Here is a 21,949-nt window from a genome sequence, read left to right on the forward strand (position 1 = left end):
TTCGGGAAATAAATGCAGTACGTGAATGTGAGTCGCGAGTGTTTCGAAATAGAATAGATGCTTCTGAAATTTATAATGAAGTTGTAAATTTATCTTATGGCGCGTAATTGACCGCGCGACGACCAATCACAGTGCCGCCATAAACGAGCAATTCGCATGATGTATGACATGATAGTCAAAATGTACCTCTAAGCTAAAGGCGCTATAAATGTACGGTGAGAATATGACGAATTTTAGTCGTATTACCAGAACATTTATCAGTGCCTCTAAAAGTGATCTATAAATGTGCCACTAAATGTACGCTCAGAATACGGGTCAAAGTGTTTGTGTGTGTAACGTGGTAATAAATTTGATAAAAATCACATAAAATTTTCGAATCAATTCCTTGTTTATGAGAAAGTGTGCGAATGCTTAATTAAATAGCTCTGTTTATTACACATCAATTCTTTATCTTTGCTTAGCAGAAAAAATAAATTTAAAATAGATACACACACACAAATTTGTAGAACTGAACTTTAGACAGACATTATTATGTGATCGCTTAAAAGCATTTCTTTACAGTTATAGAGTAAATAAAATTAATAATAATGCTAAAATTAATAATAATGCTAAAATAACTGATACATTTTTTATATAAGTAGATAAAAATAATACTTGATCTAATTTTGATACCATTAATCACTAATCAGGTTTTGCAATAGAATCTTAAAAAATTATATCTTATAAATAAAAACATAATTATAAACAATAGCCAAAAAAATTTTTTTTTATTTACGCAAATGATTTCTTGTTTATTATAATAAATAATTCATCACACTCTAAATATTCAAAATTATAAAATATATAGGATTAATTCTATGATTATTCTCTCTTTCTTTGTCACTCTCTTTCTTTTTCTCTTTCTCTGTCTCTTTCTCTCATTCTTTCTCTTCCTTTCTCTCTTATTGTTAGCATATTTAGAATATCAACGCAATTGTAACAGTTTTGCTGTGAAACAAATATTACTTTATTACAAGTGTGATTACAAAATCATAAAAAAAGGAAGCTAAAAAAGATAAAGCTAAATTAAACGGTCAAGAATAATATTACTTCAAGAAACGATGTTTATCACTATATTATTATTATTTATGTTTATTTTATTGGTGTATAATTATTATGTGCATCATGGAAAAGACGGACGACTTATTAATCTTATACCAGGATCACCGGGCCTACCGATTCTTGGCAATGTATTGCAAGCCATTATTTCACGAAGCAAGTACAAAATTTTTAATCTATCTATATTAATTGACAAACACTCCGTCACTCATGCATGAAAGTAAAAGTTAAATTCATGAACTCTCTTGAAATGTATATCTTAGCACTTTTCTTTGCAATAACCATTTGCAATCTATTTTCTTAATTATCATTAGTCTGCTTTCAACGTATTGAGTAAAAGTAAAGTAACAATGAAAATAATTCTTCAAACAAAATTAAAATTAATTCCTCACCAATTTTGTATTTATAATGTATTTTTCAGAAGAACAAATAAAATTGTTTATTAGATTATCCAATGACTATTATCCCATTAAGTAAAATCTGAGGTGTCTTCATACCTGTTGTGGGTATCCATCATCCAGATGATCTGGAGGTAATAAAAGAAATTTAATTCTCTATATTATAATTTAATTAGATTTAGAAATCTTATGTTTTACAAGAAGATTTTTGTTCATACAAAAAGTTTCCTAAAAGATGAAAGAGCAGAAGATCGATATTCGATCGAGATTAAACGAAAATTTGAAGTACGATTAATAAATTATTTAGGTATCTAAGATTAAATAATATAATAAACTGATATTTCTCTCTTATCATATTTTCGATGTTTTCAGACGATACTAAGCACTAATATGAAGCACATCAAAAAAAGTCGTGGATATGATTTGTTACATCCTTGGTTTGGAACAGATCTTCTCACAAGCACAGGTAACATAATGACGTTAACATATAAGCGTACATATTTTATTACTATAATCTGTTATTGATCTGTCTCCAGCCCAAAAATACAAATAAAATATTACAATAGATATATATATATATATATTGTGACGTGACATTTTCTTTCGTCCATCATAAGGGCCGAAAGGCCCGATCGGGAAGGGCTTTCGCGGGGCCTGCGTCCTCGGATAATAGAGAGAGCGCCCTGCGAGATTTACCCTTTTAATGTCGCGCGTTATTTGCAAGTTTGGCGGCAGCAATCTCTAGTCAACAACTACGCGGGTCCGAGGAGCCTGATTGTGACGGCGAGCGGAGGCCAAGGACTGCGGAGAGATCACGCCCGGTAAGGACGGTGCATTTTACTCAATAATTTACAAACCGGCGGAAACATCGGCTGCCGTTAAAAGGTTCAAATCCGCAGGATCGTACCGAGAGCGAAGGACCGGGAAGGAACGGTCAAGGGGATGGCCACTCCCGATATATTGAACATCGGAGCCCCGACTACGGAGCTGGAGGATCGGACTCAACTATGGGGTCCGGGGAAGCCAAGGGCACCGAGCCGCCTGGAAGCTGCCGGCAAGCCGCACCGGGAAGTTGCCTCGCGGGAACCGAGAAATCACAAGATCGATAACTCAAATCGAACGGGCCGCGATAAGAGGCGGCCATGATTGGCCCTAAGGGCCAATGATAGCGCCGCAGGTGGCCTAACTGCGTACGATGCTGCCGGCGTGTCTCCCGCAGGCCTCACGCTCGTCACTGTTCAGCGAGCAATCTAGGACGACAGGCCTATCGACCCGATAGTCATTATTGTATTACGTATCGTTCAGTTATCGAAATTTGTTGTCGCGTGTTAAAATTGTATCCGTCGGGAAGCGAGCTCGTATACCGCGTGTCGCGTGCGACTTCGCGTTCCGCACCCTTTATTGACTCGCGATCCGGGAACAATTATTGTAACGTCGTTTGGTCGAATGTAATTTTGTGTGCACGGACCTCGAACCTGCGTACTCCGCTTGGAGGATCTCATACGCCGTATAACGCATGCTATAAGTATCGTGGTGATCGAGGGCGGAGATCGATGCATGCCGACCGCGCATGTTCGCGTATATTCACGAAGTTTTAGAATAAATCGATTAGCGTGAGTAACGAGCAATTTGTGGCCGAGATTTACCGCCTCTTGTTGACTGATGGATATATACAATCGTCACGACCTTAGCAAGTCGCGAGCGATTTATGGAAAAACCTAAATTCCTACGAGATCACGCTAATTCGATATCCCTCGGCCGCGACATCGCACCGTCACGCGCTTTTCACATGCGCCGAGCGTGCGACGTACACATTAGTTGTCGTATTTAAAATAACTTCTCCGAAAGTCCTTCTCGCTCCACGCCAAGAACTTTCTTGTACATTATACCCGTTATACTACTCTTTGTCAAATATATTTATTCTTCCAATTCATAATTGTGTCTGTTTTCCGGGGGAATCTCACCCGCTAAAAATCGATTCTCAGTCCCGTTCAGCTCCTACGCAACCCCCCCCCCCCCCTCTGCCGCTTAAGTTCTGACTAGCCGCTTTAGTTGCCGTCACGATTATAATGGTTTTGCGATTTTAAGTGGATCAGGCGAATACCGCATCAATTAGAGACGGCGCGAATTTTCGTGCCTGGCGCCCAAACTTTATCGTTTCGATATAATAAATTGACGATTGATTAAGCGATCGCGCCGAAGGTGTGCCGTAAGCCAGTCACCGGCCCAGAATTCGTATGAAGGAGCGTACGCGGGTTTTTAACCAAGAATTAAATTTACGGTCACAATATATATATATATATATATATATATATATATATATATATAGATACAATAGATTATAATAGATATTACTAGATTATTATTTTACAATTAACCAATAAACTTATACAACCTTTTTGTTGTAAAAATTAATAAAAGAAATTTTTGCACGTGAGATCATACTAAAAGATAATTTCGCCATGATTTATATATTTTCAAATAAATAGCAGCAATAGATATTTTAATGAAAGAAGATTCTCAATATAATCAAAAGCCATCGCGCGTAATAAACATTTTAATAAATAATAGTTTATCTGCCAATCCATGAAGTTTTAATTACAAAAATAATAATTAAATTTACGTTAATACTTATAATTTTTTTTATCATAAAAATTTTATAAGAAAAAATGTAAAGAATTATAAAAGATTTTTAAGAAATATAATTTTACTTATAATTTTTTATTTTCTAATTTTACGTCATATTGTTTTTGTTTTAGGCGCTAAGTGGCAAACACGCCGAAAGATATTAACACCTACATTTCATTTCAATATATTGAATCAGTTTGTTCATATCTTGATTAAGGAGGGCGATTGCATAACAAAATCTTTGAAGGATGTCGGAGGGACAGTTGTAAAAGATTTAATACCATTTATTAGTGAACATACGCTAAACGCGATATGCGGTGAGGCTTCTGTAAAATTTCTATTGTTTTGTGTATGTATTAGAATTTTATTCAAAATTATCATAACTTGAGATAAGAAGATAATTATTCTTACACAAACACCGATACTGCAATGAAAGTAGATAATTTTCAAGTGTTTTATACATGAAATCTTTAGCTTTATTAATCTTCAACTTTTTTGCGATCTTATATAATAAACGCACTTGTAGAAGCTGCTATGGGCATCTCTTTGCAAAAATTCGGTGAATTCCAGCAACAGTAACGAAATGCGGTACACGACATAGGTGAACTGCTAGTTTATAGGTAATTTATGGATACATTTATGAATTTATAGTAATTTATAAATATAGTAAATAATTGTGTAATATATCTTAACTTTTTATGATTATAATACATGTGTACATTTATGATTATAATATATTTATACATTTTGAAAAATAGATTAATTGTTTAACAGTCATATAAAGGTAAACAATTAATGTAAGACGTCGCCGCCGTGTTGTTTAAGCCGGCAATTAAAATATTTGCAATATCAATTAAAATATTTTCTACGCGCTCTGTTGAACATTTCATTTCAAAATAAATATTGCTATTTATTAAACAAATACTTAAAATAAAAAGAATAAGAAGAATGATATATGTAATAAAATCAATAGATAAATGATCAAAAATTAAACAAAAAAATCTATAGTTAAAAAAAATAACAATCTTTTCAGAAAATTTATGTATATCTTTTTTATAAGATTTTAGATTTTAAATTTTATCTGTGTTTTCTATCATCTATAATTACTTAATAATTACATTAAGATTTCTCTAAGATTTTATAATGATTTTAAATAAAGCAAGATTTTTATTTTATTAGCAACATTATTTGTTACAAAGTTATGTTATTATTAAAATTATATAATTTGATTGAATTTGTCGTATTATATAGAGTACTGAAGCCATGGTATCATAATGATTTGTTATTCTCATTGTCGCCACAAGGAAGAAAGCAAAAAAAAGTCTTGAAAATATTGCATGGATTTACGGAAAAAGCACGTTTTTCAATTATGTTATTTTGATTCTTAAAACTCTCTTTTTTGTATAATATTACAATAAATCTTATAATCTTCGTACCGCAAGATTACATGATTAATCAAAAATATTAATAATACATTATTATTAATATTTATGATACAGTACAATGTGCTATTGTTATTAAATACAAAAATCATTTAAAAAAATTTAATATCGTATTTATGCTTGTATTTATAGATCATTGTGGAAAGAAAACTTTATCACGAACGCAATGGTCGGTACTTGAAAAAACTTGAAAGTTCGACAAGAAGACCAACAAGAAGATAAATGATGTCGAAGTGTTTGAAAGTATGTAAAAGATCAGCTTCTAATTTAAGTTTGCTTGCGTAATAATCTAAAATTATTATTGTAGTATTTGTACTAAGCATACATAATCACGCGTAATGATATAGCGTATGTCTGTCTTAAAATTAAATCATTATTAATTTAATAGAGTTTAAATTTAAACAAGAACAATGTAATTAAAACACGCAAAAATGAGATTGAGCTAATATGCAGTTTTTATTTCTAAAAAGTTAAAAAAAAGCGGCTAGCCATGTTGGACCTTTTAATAGCGGCATCTCGAGAAGGTTTATTAACTGATTTGGAGATTAAAGAGAATGTCGATAGCTTTATGTTTCGAGTACGCATTAGTATAATCTTTTTTTAATTTTGTGTATCTAAGCATGTATGACAGTAGTACGACATGCATAATATAATAATATAATAATAAGTGATGATGATTACAGGGTCATGATACTACATCGAGGGCTGTAATGTTTACTTTATTATTATTAGCTGAACACAAAAATATCCATACTTTTTTTATATAAACAATATTTTTTATATCTTTTACTGTTTTTGAGTTATTAAGAAAAAATTATTTTTTTGTCGCCATTTTTAAAGGTAGCCAGATAGCCAAGCGTGATTGATCATTAAAAACAAACTAATGCAATGCATGAGTTATTATGTGTTTGTTGTACGTTTGCTAACATCGAATTAAAACGCGCTACTGAATTCAGCAACATGAGAGCATATTACAAACAATTAATTTACGAAATTTTTAAAGCAAACAATCTGAGATACTGAAACGTTATATTGTCAGCAATATGGTAACATCTGATGATTTGCCATTTCGTCTACAGCTGACTACAGCATTATGATAGCAACAATACATGTATAATATTCCCAGACAACATGCATGTCTTAAACGTATTAAAGACGTCTTTCTTATGACGCCTTTAAGACTTGACCAAAAGACGTCTTTCTGACGTCTTAAAGATATTATAATTTAAGATGTCATTTTTAACATGTCTTAAAGACGTCTAAAAAAACATTTAATTTAAAACGCCATCTAAAAGATGTCTATAATATATCTGAAAGGTGTCTATAATACATTTTTTTGCTTTATCGAAAAGACAACTTTAAAAAGATCTTTTCATCATCTTTTTATAATTGTTTTCCCGACAAAGCAAAAAGATGACTAAGAGATGTCTTTTCGGACAAAAAAAAGTTCATTTTCTTACCGCTATGCAGCGCTGCATGAGGTATCTATCTCATATTTAAAATTGAGTTATCAAAAATATATAAAAGCGCGACTAATAAGATTATTGTAACAACTATTTCGATCAATTTCATTTCGGATAATTTCTATTTAAATAAATAAAATTGTAACATTTCGGGTAGATTGTCTGAATAAGTAAAGATTATTCGTCTTAAAGACGTCATCAATACGTCTTTCTGATAATCTTTTAAGATGTCTTAGCAATTTTAGAATGTTTTTTAGACGTCTTTAAGACGATATAATGTTGTCTGGGTAGAAACGAAAAGTTAAAATTTCTTATCTTTGAATGCTTAATTAATAAGAATTTTTAACTTTTTTGTTTCTGTCTTACTAAAACAAAAATTACATGATTGATCCCCTGAAAAATTATCGCCAAATTATCAATGTTAATCACGGATGACAAATCGAAGAATATAGGTTATCATCAAGTTGCTGTCAAATTTCTTGTTTGCTGACAGCAATCGATGTTACCATATTGCTATCAGTTTGCTGTTCTGAGAATTAAAAATCACGTGAGCTCAACCCGACAAGCATAATGCTGTCGCATCTTGTCCCTAGTTTTTCAAAATTAGTTGCTGCAACGGTTATCGGCAACATGATTGCAAAATCGGAACATTTGACTATCTGGGCAGTGAATTTAAACAACACTTTCATTAGCTTTTCTGAAAAATATATTAAAAACAACAATATACAAATTTTTAAGATATTAACTTTATCATTTTTTTTAATGTTACTTTACCTTTATTCTCAGATATGTTAAAAACAAACTAATGATAAAAACTGGATTGAAAATGGATATTGTAAAAAAAATGCTAAGATGAGTAATCTGCATGCAATAAATATTGTTAGACATATGTTTCAAAGCAGAGATTTTATGAATTTAATTTTTATTTGCATGTGTGCACGAATGACGGATCGTTTGCCAATTAATGTAAATAAATTAAAAATTTTAATTTTGTCTGCTGAAACATGGAATTGCAATAGATTAGCAAGGATCGGAAGGCCCGGTGGTCTGGTATAAGATTAATAAGTCGACCGTTTCTCCCATGATGCACATAATAATTATACACCAATAAAAATTAACATAAATAATAATAATATGGTGATAAACATTGTTTCTTAACGTGATATTCTTGATCATTTAGTTTAGTTTGATCTTTTTCAGCTTTTTGTTTCTATGATCCTTGAATCACACGTGTAACAAAGTGATATTTGTTTCACAGAAAACTGTCACAATTGCCTTAATATTCTAAATATGCTAGATATAAGAGAAAAAGGGAGAAAAAGAAAGAGAAAGAGAAAAAAAAAATAAAAGAGAGAACAATCATTGAATCAATTATCATTGAATTATAATACCTTAATTCTATATATTTTATATAGTTAATATAGTTAATAACTATGAAGAGTTATAAATAGTATGATAAATTATTTATTATAATGGAACAGATATCATTTGCGTAAATTAAATAAAAAAATTTTTCAGTTATTGTTTATAATTATGTTTCAATTTATAAGATATAATTTCATAAGATTTCATTGCAAAATCTGATTAGTGATTAATAGTATCATAATTAGATTGAGCATTATTTTTATTTAATTACCTAAAAAATGTATCAGTTATTTTAGCATTATTAATAATTTTATTTACTCTATAACTGTAAAGAAATGTTCTTAAACGATCACATCATAATGTCCGTTTAAAGTTAAGTTCTACAAATTTGTGTTTGCGTATGTATATTAAATCTATAAACATATTTTTATTGTTAGAAAAAGATGAAAAATTGCTGTGTAATAAACAGAGCTATTGAATTAAGATATCGCACATTATGAAATTATCAAAAACATCTTAAGAAAGAACATTAGTTTATTGTATCATTCTATCTTAGATACACAAATAATTCATTAATTATATCTCAAATTAATATTTAGATTTGATCGAGTACCAATGTTTCCTTCTTTTCATTTTTTAAGAATCTTTTTGTTTACAAGTAAAAATCTATTTATGAGGCGCAAGATCTTTAAATCTAGCTAAATCGTAATTTTATGTCTTCAAAAGAAATAACCCACAAAAAAATTAATTCTTTTTATTACCTCCAAATCATCTGGATGACGGATAGACACAACAGGCATGAAGAAACCCCAGAGTTTAAAAATGGGATAATAATTATCATTCAAGTTAAACAACAATTTCATTAGCTCTTCAAAAAAATATGTTGTCAATATATAAAATTGTTCAGGAATTAATTTTGTCATAATTTTCATTGTTACTTTTACTCAGATATTAGAAACAGACTATAATGATAACTAGGAAAATGCAAATTGATATTGCAAAAAAGAAATGCTAAGATGAGTAATGCAATAAATGTTAATAAGTATTTCAAAATAGAAGATTTGTGAATTTAACTTTTACTTGCGTGTGCACGAATGACGGATCGTTTGTCAATTAATGTAAATAAATTAGAAATTTTTTACTTGCCTGCTGAAATTTGGACTTGCAATACATTGTCAAGAATCGGAAGGCCTGGTGGTCCCGGTATAAGATTAATAAGTCGTCCATTTCGTCCATGATGCAAATAATAATTACACACCAGTAAAATAAACATAAATAATAACAATATGGTGATAAATATTGTTTCCTGATGTGATATTCTTGACCAGTTAAGCTTTATCTTTTTAACTTCCTGTTTCTATGATTCTTGGATTGCAAGTGTAAAAAAATAAATGATATTTGTTTTACAACAAAACTGTCATAACTGCTTTGCCTGTGAGAGAGAGAGAGAGAGAGAGGGTGAGAAAGGGAGGGAGAGAGGGGGAGGGAGAAGGGGGAGAGTGAAGGAGAGGAAGGGAGAGAGAGAGGGACGGAGAGAGAGGGAGAGGGGAAGAGAGAGGGAGAAAGAGAGAGAGAGAGAGTGCGCGTGCGTGCGTGCGTGCGTGCGTGCGTGCGTGCGTGCGTGCGTGTAAAAGAGAGTAATGAAGACAGAGATAATATCATTGAAATACCTTAATCCTATATATTTTATGTAGTTAATAATTTTGAAGAGTTATAAATAATGTGATAACTTTATTTATTATAATAAAAAATATATTGTTTGCGTAAATCAAACAATAAAAGTTTTATCGTTTATTGTTTATAATTATGTTTCTATTTATGATATTTAATTTCTTAAGATTCTAAAATAAGATTGCAAATTCTGATCAGTACTTCATAAATAGTATCAAAATTAGGTCGAGTATTATATTTATCTTATTATCTATTAAATTTTTCAGTTATTTTAACATTGTTATAATTTTATTTACTTCATAAATGTATAAAAAGAAATTGTTTTTTAAATAATCGCATTATAATGTCCTCCTAAATTTTAATTGAAAATTTAGTTCTGTGCAAACTTTTCTGCATATGTACTTTAAATCTAAAAATATATTTCTATTGCTAAGCAAAGATAGAATTGTTTTGTAATAAACGGAGCTATTAATTAAGCATTCGCACACTTTCGTAAATAAAAAATTAATTTGAAAATTTTGTGATTTTTATAAAATTTATTTAATTTATTATATTAATATATACATTTTTGCAACATACTTTAGCACAACAATTTTTTTGACGTTGACTCGACACTTTGTTTTATTATTATGTAGTTGCCAACGTCAGTCTTTTATTGACATAAACTCGACTTATTATGATATATTATTATTATGACATAGATTAATGATATATAAATGTAGACACAAAACTTATGTTTAACAAATATTTAATTTACATAGGTCGGGTGGTTTTTATTTTTACATATACATTTCTAAGTAATACACCATCCGAATTGACGCTCTCGTTTGGTTTTTAAGATTTACGATTTTGAATTATCATAATTTCGACAAAACTGCATAAAAATTTACTCATGATTTTATCGCCACTTGAATATGTTATAAGAAAAATTGTTTTTCGGGAATAATTCTCGGCAAGAATAAAATGGGGAAAGACATTGGTTTAGAAGACATATCAAATTAAAGTTTCATAATTTTAATGCTTTTCTTTAGATGTAAACTGATACTACAGACAAGGAAGTTTTATCAATATTTTAGTAAACGTGCGGTGATTTGAATATTAAAAACAGAAATAGGTTGGAAAATTAGGTTATTCTTTTTATATTGGAGAGTGCAAGGGGGAGATGTAGGCAGAGTCTCTCCCATGTCTATACATATGTATACTTACTTTATGATAAAAATTTTGAAAACATATGTCAAGGTTAAAATTATTCAGATAAAATTTCTTTCTCTAAAAATATTATTTTTATAATATTTCAAAAACGCGTATTTTAGGAACCAAAAGAGAACGCCACGAAATTCAAACGATCCCCAAAAAAGGAATTTATTATAATTATATATAATTATATCTGAAATTTGGCGCAATCTGACCATATATAATTTTTCCATATATAATTAAATCTGAAATTTGACGCGATATAATTTAAACATATATAATAATATCTGAAATTTGGCATGATATAATCTTATAAAAATAAGATATAATTATATAAGTAAAGATATAATTATATTCTGTTTTCATATATGTAAATAATTATTTTAAAATTTAACAAAATATGATTATACATATAGAGATATGATCATATAAGATCATATTACACAATTTTTCGGATATTATATATGATCATATAAAATTACACATGTGATCAGATCTTTACATATCTAATTATGTATGTTTACATCTGACCTTAAATAAATTTTTTTAAATCCTTAAATCCGGTTAAATCTTTTTTTTCTCGGGATTTATTAATTAGAAATATATCTTCAATAACATATAAAACTGAAAACAATCCGAGTGTAGGTAAACATTTATCAAATGTGTTGTTTTGGTAAATATGCATAAGTACTACCCCAAAGAAAACTCAAATTTTTTTATTGTAATCAACAAAACTAGTGCGAAGATAGTATGTACAAGTGTTTTTACGAAGGCGCAAGTCTTTTTATAAGTTTGAAAAAATGAAAAAATTACATAAATAAATTTATTCATCATCATTCGTAAGATCTTCAAAAAAAGTTGAAAAAAGGAAAAAAAAACATGTATATTAGTTAGTTTCATAACACACACACACACACGGGGGGCACACATGCATATTTACCGTTGTTTTTAATTAAATACGATTTAACTTACCTCTTAAAAGATGAGATCACTATTATTATTATTATTCTTATTATTGTAATACGCTCTGATTATTATAAGTATTTATAATACGTTCTTGAGATATTATAAGTATAAGCCTCAGATGTGTATTGTCAGTTTGCGGAGATTTGTTTTCCTGGCACATGTATCTACTTGAGAAAACTTGCAATATTCCATTCAAAACATTTTAAACATTTGAGTAACGTTTCAATTGAACGTCGCTTCAAAGAATTAATTAGGTAATTTTAGACAGTACTTATTTATATAAAAAACACTTTATAACATTTTATTGCAACATTTGAAAAATTTTGATTAATAATATAATTAGTATAAACGCATGAGAGAGAGAGAGAGAAAGAGAGAGATTTTTACACATAATCAACACGAACAGAAACGAAAATAACAATTTACCTATACAATTCCTCGGTCCTGCGCTGAACATACCGTTTAAATGTATAATAGCAAGCTCAAATGTTCTCCAACATTGTGCAAAAATATATGTTGCTAAAATGTATATATTATTTAAATCTGCTTTCTTTGCTGCAAAAATAATGTTTTAACTTTTGAAAATTACGTTTGATAAAAATAAAGAGACACAAGCACTGTACAATTATAACATGTTTTTAAAATATTAAAAATTTCATATAATGAAGATGTAAAAATTTGAAGATGTTAAAGAGATATAAAGAGGAGAAATATAAAAAAAATAATAAAAAATTAACTAAGAGTAAAATATATTTAACATAGAATATACAAATTCATTTATTTAATCACATCATTTTTTACCTATTATACAATTCAAAGTTTATCGACATTATCAAAAATTATCGACAAGAGCAGAAATGAAAATAATAATTCACCTATGCAATTCCTCGGTCCTGCGCTGAACGGTAGGTATATAGGAATATGGAAAAAATTTGAGCTTGCTATTATATACATTTAAATGAAAACACATTTAAATATAATTAGCATGTCTACTTTTAACACAAAATGCTTTTCGAAATAAATGTATTTTAAATGTAAAATCTGATATTATAGGTTTATGCGATTAACGAAAATAAACACAGAATAAATTAAGAACCCTATACAAAAGAAGATGCTTTTGTGAGACATAAAATAAATATTACATTTTTTTATAAAAACAGAAAACTTTGCTCTTTTTAATTACTTTAAAGTTTTGAAATTCTTTTTTAAAATTCTGTTTTTATATAAAATACAGCGAAACCTGAATTAATTAAGATGGTAACGCCATCTCTATGATAAAGCCTTTGTTGTGCCACGGGACGCCACAGGCTTCGAGATCCGCAGAGGTGGTGGGACTCAGGGCGCAGGATGACGTTATTTATTGAATGTAATCTTCTCGTGTCCAAAAGTATTAGAATATATTTCGTTTAACTTATTACAGTGGTCGTTCTTACAATAGTTCCTTCTCCTTTGATTAGCTGGTGAGAGTTATACCGAGCTCGTTCGGCTCGGAGGTAGTTCGATGTGATTGATATGGAATTCGTTGTCGAGCGTGACTGCTTCAGATGTCGTCGGTTGGCGCGTGTTGGCGCGTAAGTTAGCAATATTGTCACTTTGATATTAAGACTGCCCGCTGCAGTAACGATTATTCTTACTTCGGTTTTACGACTGCGGGTGGGTTTTTTATATTGTTAAGCGACCGTCCTAAAATTCAATCGGGTTGCTCAACTCGCGCTAAGTGCAAGCGCAGCGGGTCCAAAGGTCGGACTTCCTTGCTTGCACTCTTTCGCAATCCTCGCCGCGGTGTTCCGGCCTCGTCTTGGGTTTCGCGCGTGGCTCGCTATGTCAGCGGTACGCGCAGTCAATGCTCTAATCGCGGTATGCGGATGTCGATTCCGCAATAGTTCTCTTTACTGATTCTTTTATGTTTAATGTATATATATATATATATATATATATAATATTAATTAGTTATAATCTCGGGCTATAACACCTTTTTTACGCGCATTACTTATGTTCCATGTGGTAACCAATTGAACGGCGCTTCCGTTTTTCGCCTTCTTCTTCGTCAGAACCGACGCTAAGTACAAGAGCTCTTGAAATAATTGTCTTACAGTTTTCTTTAACCGCTAATTTATATACGTTTGAGACGAATAGCCTATAACTATTCATGAGGCCTATAATTATTTGTGAGGCTATCAGCCTAAAGTTATAATTGCGAGAGCTTCCAGCCTATAATTAATTGTGAGGCTATTAGCCTAAAGTTATAGTTGTGAGAGCTTCCAGCCTATAAATATTTGTGAGGCTATCAGCCTAAAGTTATATTTGTGAGTGCTACCAGCCTATAACTATTTGTGAGGCTAATTACCCACAAAGGTTAGCTAGAGGAAATATAACGTACTAACCATGTCGCCAGAGCGCCATTTTTTTGTGGACTTGAGCCACAATGTGAACAGGTATATCCTACACGGCAAGTCCTTTGACAAAGACTTAGATATTGTAACTAGAGCTCTGAACGTGTGGCGGTTTCAATCCATACAACACAAGGGCAAATTTCATCTTGCGGCATTTGATTATATGGCATCTGGATGGATATTGTTGTATGGTTTTCAGAACTTCTTCTTCTTCTTGTTTCCCAATAATGATATCTTTGTTTTATTAAGAGGCTATGTAGCTTAACCCAGGTATTTATACATTGAAAGGCTTTCCTTCCCAAATGGTTGTTGATTTGACGAGATATTCAACACGAGAAAATTAATTAGTCAAGAGGTTTATCCTATTCCTATTTATATAATTTGATTAGCCCAATGCAAATATTAATTATTTGCATTTAATTTAATATCTTATTATATACTAATTTCTTCATATAATAGCAGTTGATATTAAGTTGATATTCTTTATTTGATTAGTAACTGCCATTGCATAAGCGATAATTAACTCTTTTCTTTGACGCTTGCAAAGCAGTTGATATTAAGTTAATATCCTTTACTTGATTAGTAACTACCATCGGATAAGCAATAATTAACACTTTTCTTGGATACTTGCAATTTTAGTTTATGGTAACATTTATTCTTTACATTCATATATATATATATATATATATATATCTCCAAAATTAATAATAATTGTTTCGTTGAAGGTAAAATAAATTATTTAACCATTAACGTATATTATATTAGATTATGCATTGATATTAATTTTATCTTCTCATATGTCTTTTATTAATTTGTTCCTAATCTTATGCAATTGAGATACTTGTTTATTTATTGTGTTTCATATATATTATTGGATTTATGTGACATGATTATTTCCCATGTATTATGTATATTATTTGATTTATGTGACATGATTATTTCCTATGTACTATATTTCTTTAATTGATATTAATCACATATGTTTCAATATCTACACTTATATGTTGTATGTGATTTCTTCCTTGTTCGTGTGTTTGTTATACCTTTTTTTTGTTATCGCAGAGGAAATCTCCAAAGAGATACCCTAGTGCTCACGGGGACGGAACACTGGGTTATGTGGGTTTTAGGGGCGCTAAGATGTTGTGTGCGCCCCCGACCCACTAAAACCCCTGCGGTGACTTGGCCCGGGTCTTTCCGGGGCCCTCCGAGAACGAGCGATTGCATTAGTTCCGGAGGGTCCCTTGCTTTTGCTACCCGTGGGGCCTACGTCCGGTTTGAGTAGCCGGACGTGACCCCATTCCTCTCCCAGTGTGGCGAAGAGAGGAGGCCTTTTCGTTTTATATTCGTGGCGCAGGAGGCCACACCCCCACGCCACCCCTTCGGGGGGGGGGGGAAGGGATTTCCCTGGGGGAGGACGAGGACTCGAGTCACCCGCTCGAGTCCCCTTCCTTAGTGTCTCCGAAGGAGAAGCACGGGACTACGGAAGGAGATGGGAGGGATCAACACTTGGTGCTGACCTCTCCTCCTTCTTGAGTAATTAAGGAGGGGAGGGGGGGATATGTCCCCCTCCATACTCAACTACCGACGGCGGCGGGGTCTGCGGCGGAGGCATCCGCCTCTCCTTCTTCCCCCGTCGCCGTCCACATCGTCGCTGTCGCTGCTTAATGCTGCAGCGACAGCCTTCCTCTCTCTCTCTCTCTCTCTCTCTCTCTCGGGCGTCTCCTTCTGCGACATGACTGTTCTGCAGAAGGAGACGCCCACTTCCCACGCCTCGACCCAGAGATGCCAAGTTGCCCACGCCAGCAACCGTATCTGCTGCGTGCGCATGCGCGTGCGACCGTAGGAGAGGGAAACACACATAAGCGCCGTACCGCGTACGTGTGAGCTCGGTGCTCGGCTAGCTTCGGCTGGCTAATAGAAAAGGATGGATAGATTATTTTCTGTTTCCTTCCCACCAAGCTGGCAACGAGCTTCTCGATTCTTGATACGCGTGAAAACATTATGTTTTTTTTACTTTTTGTTATATTATGAATTATATGTTTATTATTATATTTATTATTATATATTATTATATATATTACATATGTATATATATATCATACATATTAATTTATTTATTATGATTTTAAGATGTATATTTATTAAAAATTTTTATATTACACACGTAGAAAAATGTATATTTCAAATTGATGACTTGAAAGAATAAAGAATATCCATGTGGAAACAACCAAAAAAAAATATAATTAATCAAGTAAAAAAGCTCTCTTTAATTAAGAGGGAAATGATGTCAACGCCATACAGTAGTTAAAGTCTATATATGATAAATAACTAGTATCAAGGCTCTCTGTGTAAATAAAATTAAAAAACATTAAAGGCAGTAGAGAGCAAATAACGTATAAACGGAATTAGGTGGCAATTGAGAATAATTAGAACACTGTAGATATAATAGAATATTTTATGTAGTGACCAAATTAGTTTATTAACAATAAACGAAATCTACGCATGTGTTCTAAATTAGTATAATTTAAAAAACATAAAATCGAACGAACGTTTCGAGCTCATTTTGAGTCTTCTTCAGCGTACATTAATAAATATAACTAATAAGTACAATATCGGTCGCAATATAAATTCGTTAAAACTATAATTTAAAAATATAAATAAATAAAATATAAATATATAATAAATATATAATAAATGATGTTAATGTTTTTTGAATTATATACATAAAAATAAGAAATATATATAGATAAAAAAAAAAAGAAATATATATAGCGTTGCGCAATCTAATATATTATAATTATCTATATCGTACGATAACATTTTACCTTATATATATAAATGTATCGATTGTCGGAAAACAAGATGTATCGAACCAACGCAATTGACGAATATATAATGCAATGATCTCTTACTATTTTGATAATGCCGTATTGATCATGCCGCACGGCGCGCATGAAAACGCTCGAAAATCAAACCGTCTTTTCAAAAAACGATCGCCCGAGGGGTGACAAACAACAACAAATAACAAGCTACTGTAACAAAGAATGACTTTGAATTTAAAAATAACAATAAAATAAGAGCCGAGAAAATTCGATAATCTTCTCAAAGCTTTGTTGCTATAAAATCCCCCTCGCGCGACCGTTTCCTGGCACTTGATCGAAAGCTTTAGTAGAGATAGTGTGTGATATTACGTATACAGAAAACACGAAAAGAGAGTTGCATTTTTTAATTCCGTCATTCACGGAATCCACGGAATCGTCAACGGATACTCCACGGAATCGTCGTGTACATAAATATCTTAATAAACCTGACTATTGAACTTTTAATAACGGACGCCTTTCGTCTCTTCACGCCTAGTCTATTCCTTTTCCGCACTCTCGCACAGAGAGAGAGAGAGAGAGAGAGAGAGAGAGAGAGAGAGAGAGAGAGAGAGAGAGAGAGAGAGAGAGAGAGAGAGAGAGAGAAGAGAGAGAGAGAGAGAGAGAGAAGAGAAGGAAGAGAAGAGAAGAGAAGGAAGAGAAGGAAGGAGAGAGAGAGAGAGAGAGAGAGAGAGAGAGAGAGAGAGAGAGAGAGAGAGAGAGAGAGGAGAGAGAGAGAGAGAGAGAGAGAGAGAGAGAGAGAGAGAGAGAGAGAGAGAGAGAGAGAGAGAGAGAGAGAGAGAGAGAGAGAGAGAGAGAGAGAGAGAGAGAGAGAGAAGAGAGAGAGAGAGAGAGAGAGAGAGAGAGAGAGAGAGAGAGAGAGAGAGAGAGAGAGAGAGAGAGAGAGAGAGAGAGAGAGAGAGAGAGAGAGAGAGAGAGAGAGAGAGAGAGAGAGAGAGAGAGAGAGAGAGAGAGAGAGAGAGAGAGAGAGAGAGAGAGAGAAGTAGAAGCAATCCAGATTATAAACAATCCAGTTTGTAAGTCCTGATTGTTTTAAATTTGTATATTTTCATTCTTTTATTCATTTTTCTTAAATTCTTTGTTTCTGTTTTTTGTTCTACAAAAATGTCTGATCAATTAAGAAAAAAATTTAAGCGAAGCTTCCAAGAAGCTTGGCTTAATGATGACAGAATTAAATCTTGGATATCTAAAGTATCTTCTAATGATAGCTTATATCATTGCACCATATGCAATAAAAATATTTCCTGCAACACACATGTTTTAAGACATGCGGATTCTGCGTGTCACAAAAATAATTTATCTTCATTAAATAATGATGATGAGAGTTCAAAGAAAAATATATCTAAAAAATATAAATTTCAACCACAATGGCTGGAAATTGAATTATTTAAACCATGGTTACGTGAAGTATCACATGACATAAATTCATTTTTCTGCTCATTTTGTAATAAATCTATGTTTGGTGATTTATCACACATTTATCGTCACGCAGAATCCGAATCACATATAAAAATGTCTAAAAAAAAATGAAACAGAAACAAGAAACACAAACAAAGATTTAAACATGATAATAGATGATCCACTTGTGCTGTTTGATGAACGTAAAAAATCAGCGGAAGTAAAATATGCCGCTTTAATTGCAGAAAAAAATATACCTTATCAAACTGCACAAGAAATTTTGAGCTTTTTTCAACATATAGGACAAGACTCTAATATATTTAAAAAAATGACTATGGGTCGAACTAAATGTAAAAATATAATTTCCAATGTTTTGTGCCCCGTTGAAATTGAAAATGTTGCTAATAAGCTTTAAATGACAAAATTCTCTGTTTTTGTTGACGAAACGTCAGATATCTGCAATGAAAAATGGATGACATTTTTCGTTAGATACATTGATCCTGAGACATTAGAAATTCGCTCACAACTAGTCAAATTAATAAATATTGATGCAAGAGACAGTAGTGCTGAAAAGTTATTCCACGCATTTAAAACTGAAATGTGGAAATTACAGATTCCTTTTGGAAATATTGTTGCCCTGTCATGCGACAATGCATCAGTAATGACAGAGAAACATTTATCGTTTAAAACTAAGTTAGAAGAGATGTGCAAACATGTATTAACATTTCCATGTCTTTGCCATTCAGCCGCGCTAGCTGCACACGCCGCATGTGCAAAAATACCGTCATTTTGTGACGAGTTTTAAAAAAAAATAGCATATTATATTAATAGCAGTCTAAAATGTTCGGCAATTTTTCATGAATTTTGCGATTGCTTTCAAGAAAGTTATCACAAAATTTTAAAATTAAGTGAAACGCGCTGGTTGTCTCATCACACATGTGTCGAAAGACTTCTTGAATCATGGAATACAATTAAAAATTTTTTGCAAGAAATGGTTGTGAGCGATAAAACAAAATCTGGAGAATATCTATTGTCTATGATGGATAATGTAGATATGAAAACTTATTTTCTTTTTCTTAAATATATTTTAAATTTCTTTAATGTATTCAACGCATTTTTCAGTCAACAGAAACGAGAATCCATTTACTACCGTTAAAATCAGCTAATTTTCTCTCCCAAGTCTGCCAAAACTTTGTTAAAAAAGAATATATAAAAGATATAGCCACAAGTATCGATTTTTTGCAAAAAGAAATTCAGAAAGATATAAATGAAATTTTTGTTGGGTCAGAATGTCAAGAATATCTTAATAATTTAATGATAGAAGGTCATATAGATACAATTATAACCATTCGACAGAATTGTTTACAATTTTATATAACTGCTGCACAAGAAATACGTAAAAGATTGCCCATTAAACATAACTTTTTGACAAAATTACTAGTTTTTGACTCATCTATAGCTTTATTTAATAGTAATAGAGAATCATCATTCCAATATATTTCTTTTAATGCAAAAAGTCTTGATGATTTCGATGAAGAATCCTTAAAAAAAGAGTGGCTTGCATTGTCAACAGATTTAACTATGGAAGAAAAAACAAATATATCTAAATTAAAATTTGATATGTGGAAAGCAATCTTACAGCGTCAATCAAATAATATTTACAAATATCCCAATTTGAGAAATCTTCTGAACGCTGTTCGAGCACTTCCTAATTCAAATGCAGACCCGGAGAGAATGTTTTCGATTTTAACTGATTTAAAAACCAAAAAACGAAACAAACTATCTTCAACTAGTGTTAATGCCATTTGCGTAATAAAATCAAGAATGAAAACGAAAGGCGAAACAGCTGTAAGCATAACAGTAACTGAACAGCATTTATCTCGTATGTCGTCTGATAAATTATATGCAGCTTGTCCTAAAAAAGAAAAAAGTAGTTTAACTTTATATGCTGCAGATGAAGTTGCCAGTTCTTCATCTACAACGCAGTAATAATGTTGAAAAGAGACTAAATACTTTGTAATAATAATTTCTTATTTATTTATTATATATTTATATTTTTAAATTATATATAATTTTATTTATATTCTATATTTTATTTATTTATATTTTTAAATTATATATAATTTTATTTATATTTTATATTTTATTTATTTATATTTTTAAATTATATATAATTTTATTTATATTTTATATTTTATTTATTTATATTTTTAAATTATATATAATGTTATTTATATTTTATATTTTATTTATTTATATTTTTAAATTATAGTTTTAACGAATTTATATTGCGACCGATATTGTACTTATTAGTTATATTTATTAATGTACGCTGAAGAAGACTCAAAATGAGCTCGAAACGTTCGTTCGATTTTATGTTTTTTAAATTATACTAATTTAGAACATGCGTAGATTTCGTTTATTGTTAATAAACTAATTTGGTCACTACATAAAATATTCTATTATATCTACAGTGTTCTAATTATTCTCAATTGCCACCTAATTCCGTTTATACGTTATTTGCTCTCTACTGCCTTTAATGTTTTTTAATTTTATTTACACAGAGAGCCTTGATACTAGTTATTTATCATATATAGACTTTAACTACTGTATGGCGTTGACATCATTTCCCTCTTAATTAAAGAGAGCTTTTTTACTTGATTAATTATATTTTTTTTTGGTTGTTTCCACATGGATATTCTTTATTCTTTCAAGTCATCAATTTGAAATATACATTTTTCTACGTGTGTAATATAAAAATTTTTAATAAATATACATCTTAAAATCATAATAAATAAATTAATATGTATGATATATATATACATATGTAATATATATAATAATATATAATAATAAATATAATAATAAACATATAATTCATAATATAACAAAAAGTAAAAAAAACATATAATGTTTTCACGCGTATCAAGAATCGAAAAGCGAGAATCGAGAAACGAGAAGCATCGCTCGTTGCCAGCTTGGTGGGAAGGAGACAGAAAATAATCTATCCATCCTTTTCTATTAGCCAGCCGAAGCTAGCCGAGCACCGAGCTC

At 31.2% G+C, this 21,949-nt stretch overlaps 1 pseudogene; it reads left to right on the plus strand.

The window, feature by feature from the left end:
* The first annotated feature begins 995 nt into the window (after positions 1-995).
* LOC140673319 (cytochrome P450 4C1-like) overlaps positions 996-21,949 on the plus strand; it is a 157,834-nt pseudogene continuing 136,880 nt past the window's right edge.

This window comes from Anoplolepis gracilipes, chromosome 14, assembly GCF_047496725.1.
Source record: "Anoplolepis gracilipes chromosome 14, ASM4749672v1, whole genome shotgun sequence".
Classification (NCBI taxonomy): Eukaryota; Metazoa; Arthropoda; class Insecta; order Hymenoptera; family Formicidae; genus Anoplolepis; species Anoplolepis gracilipes.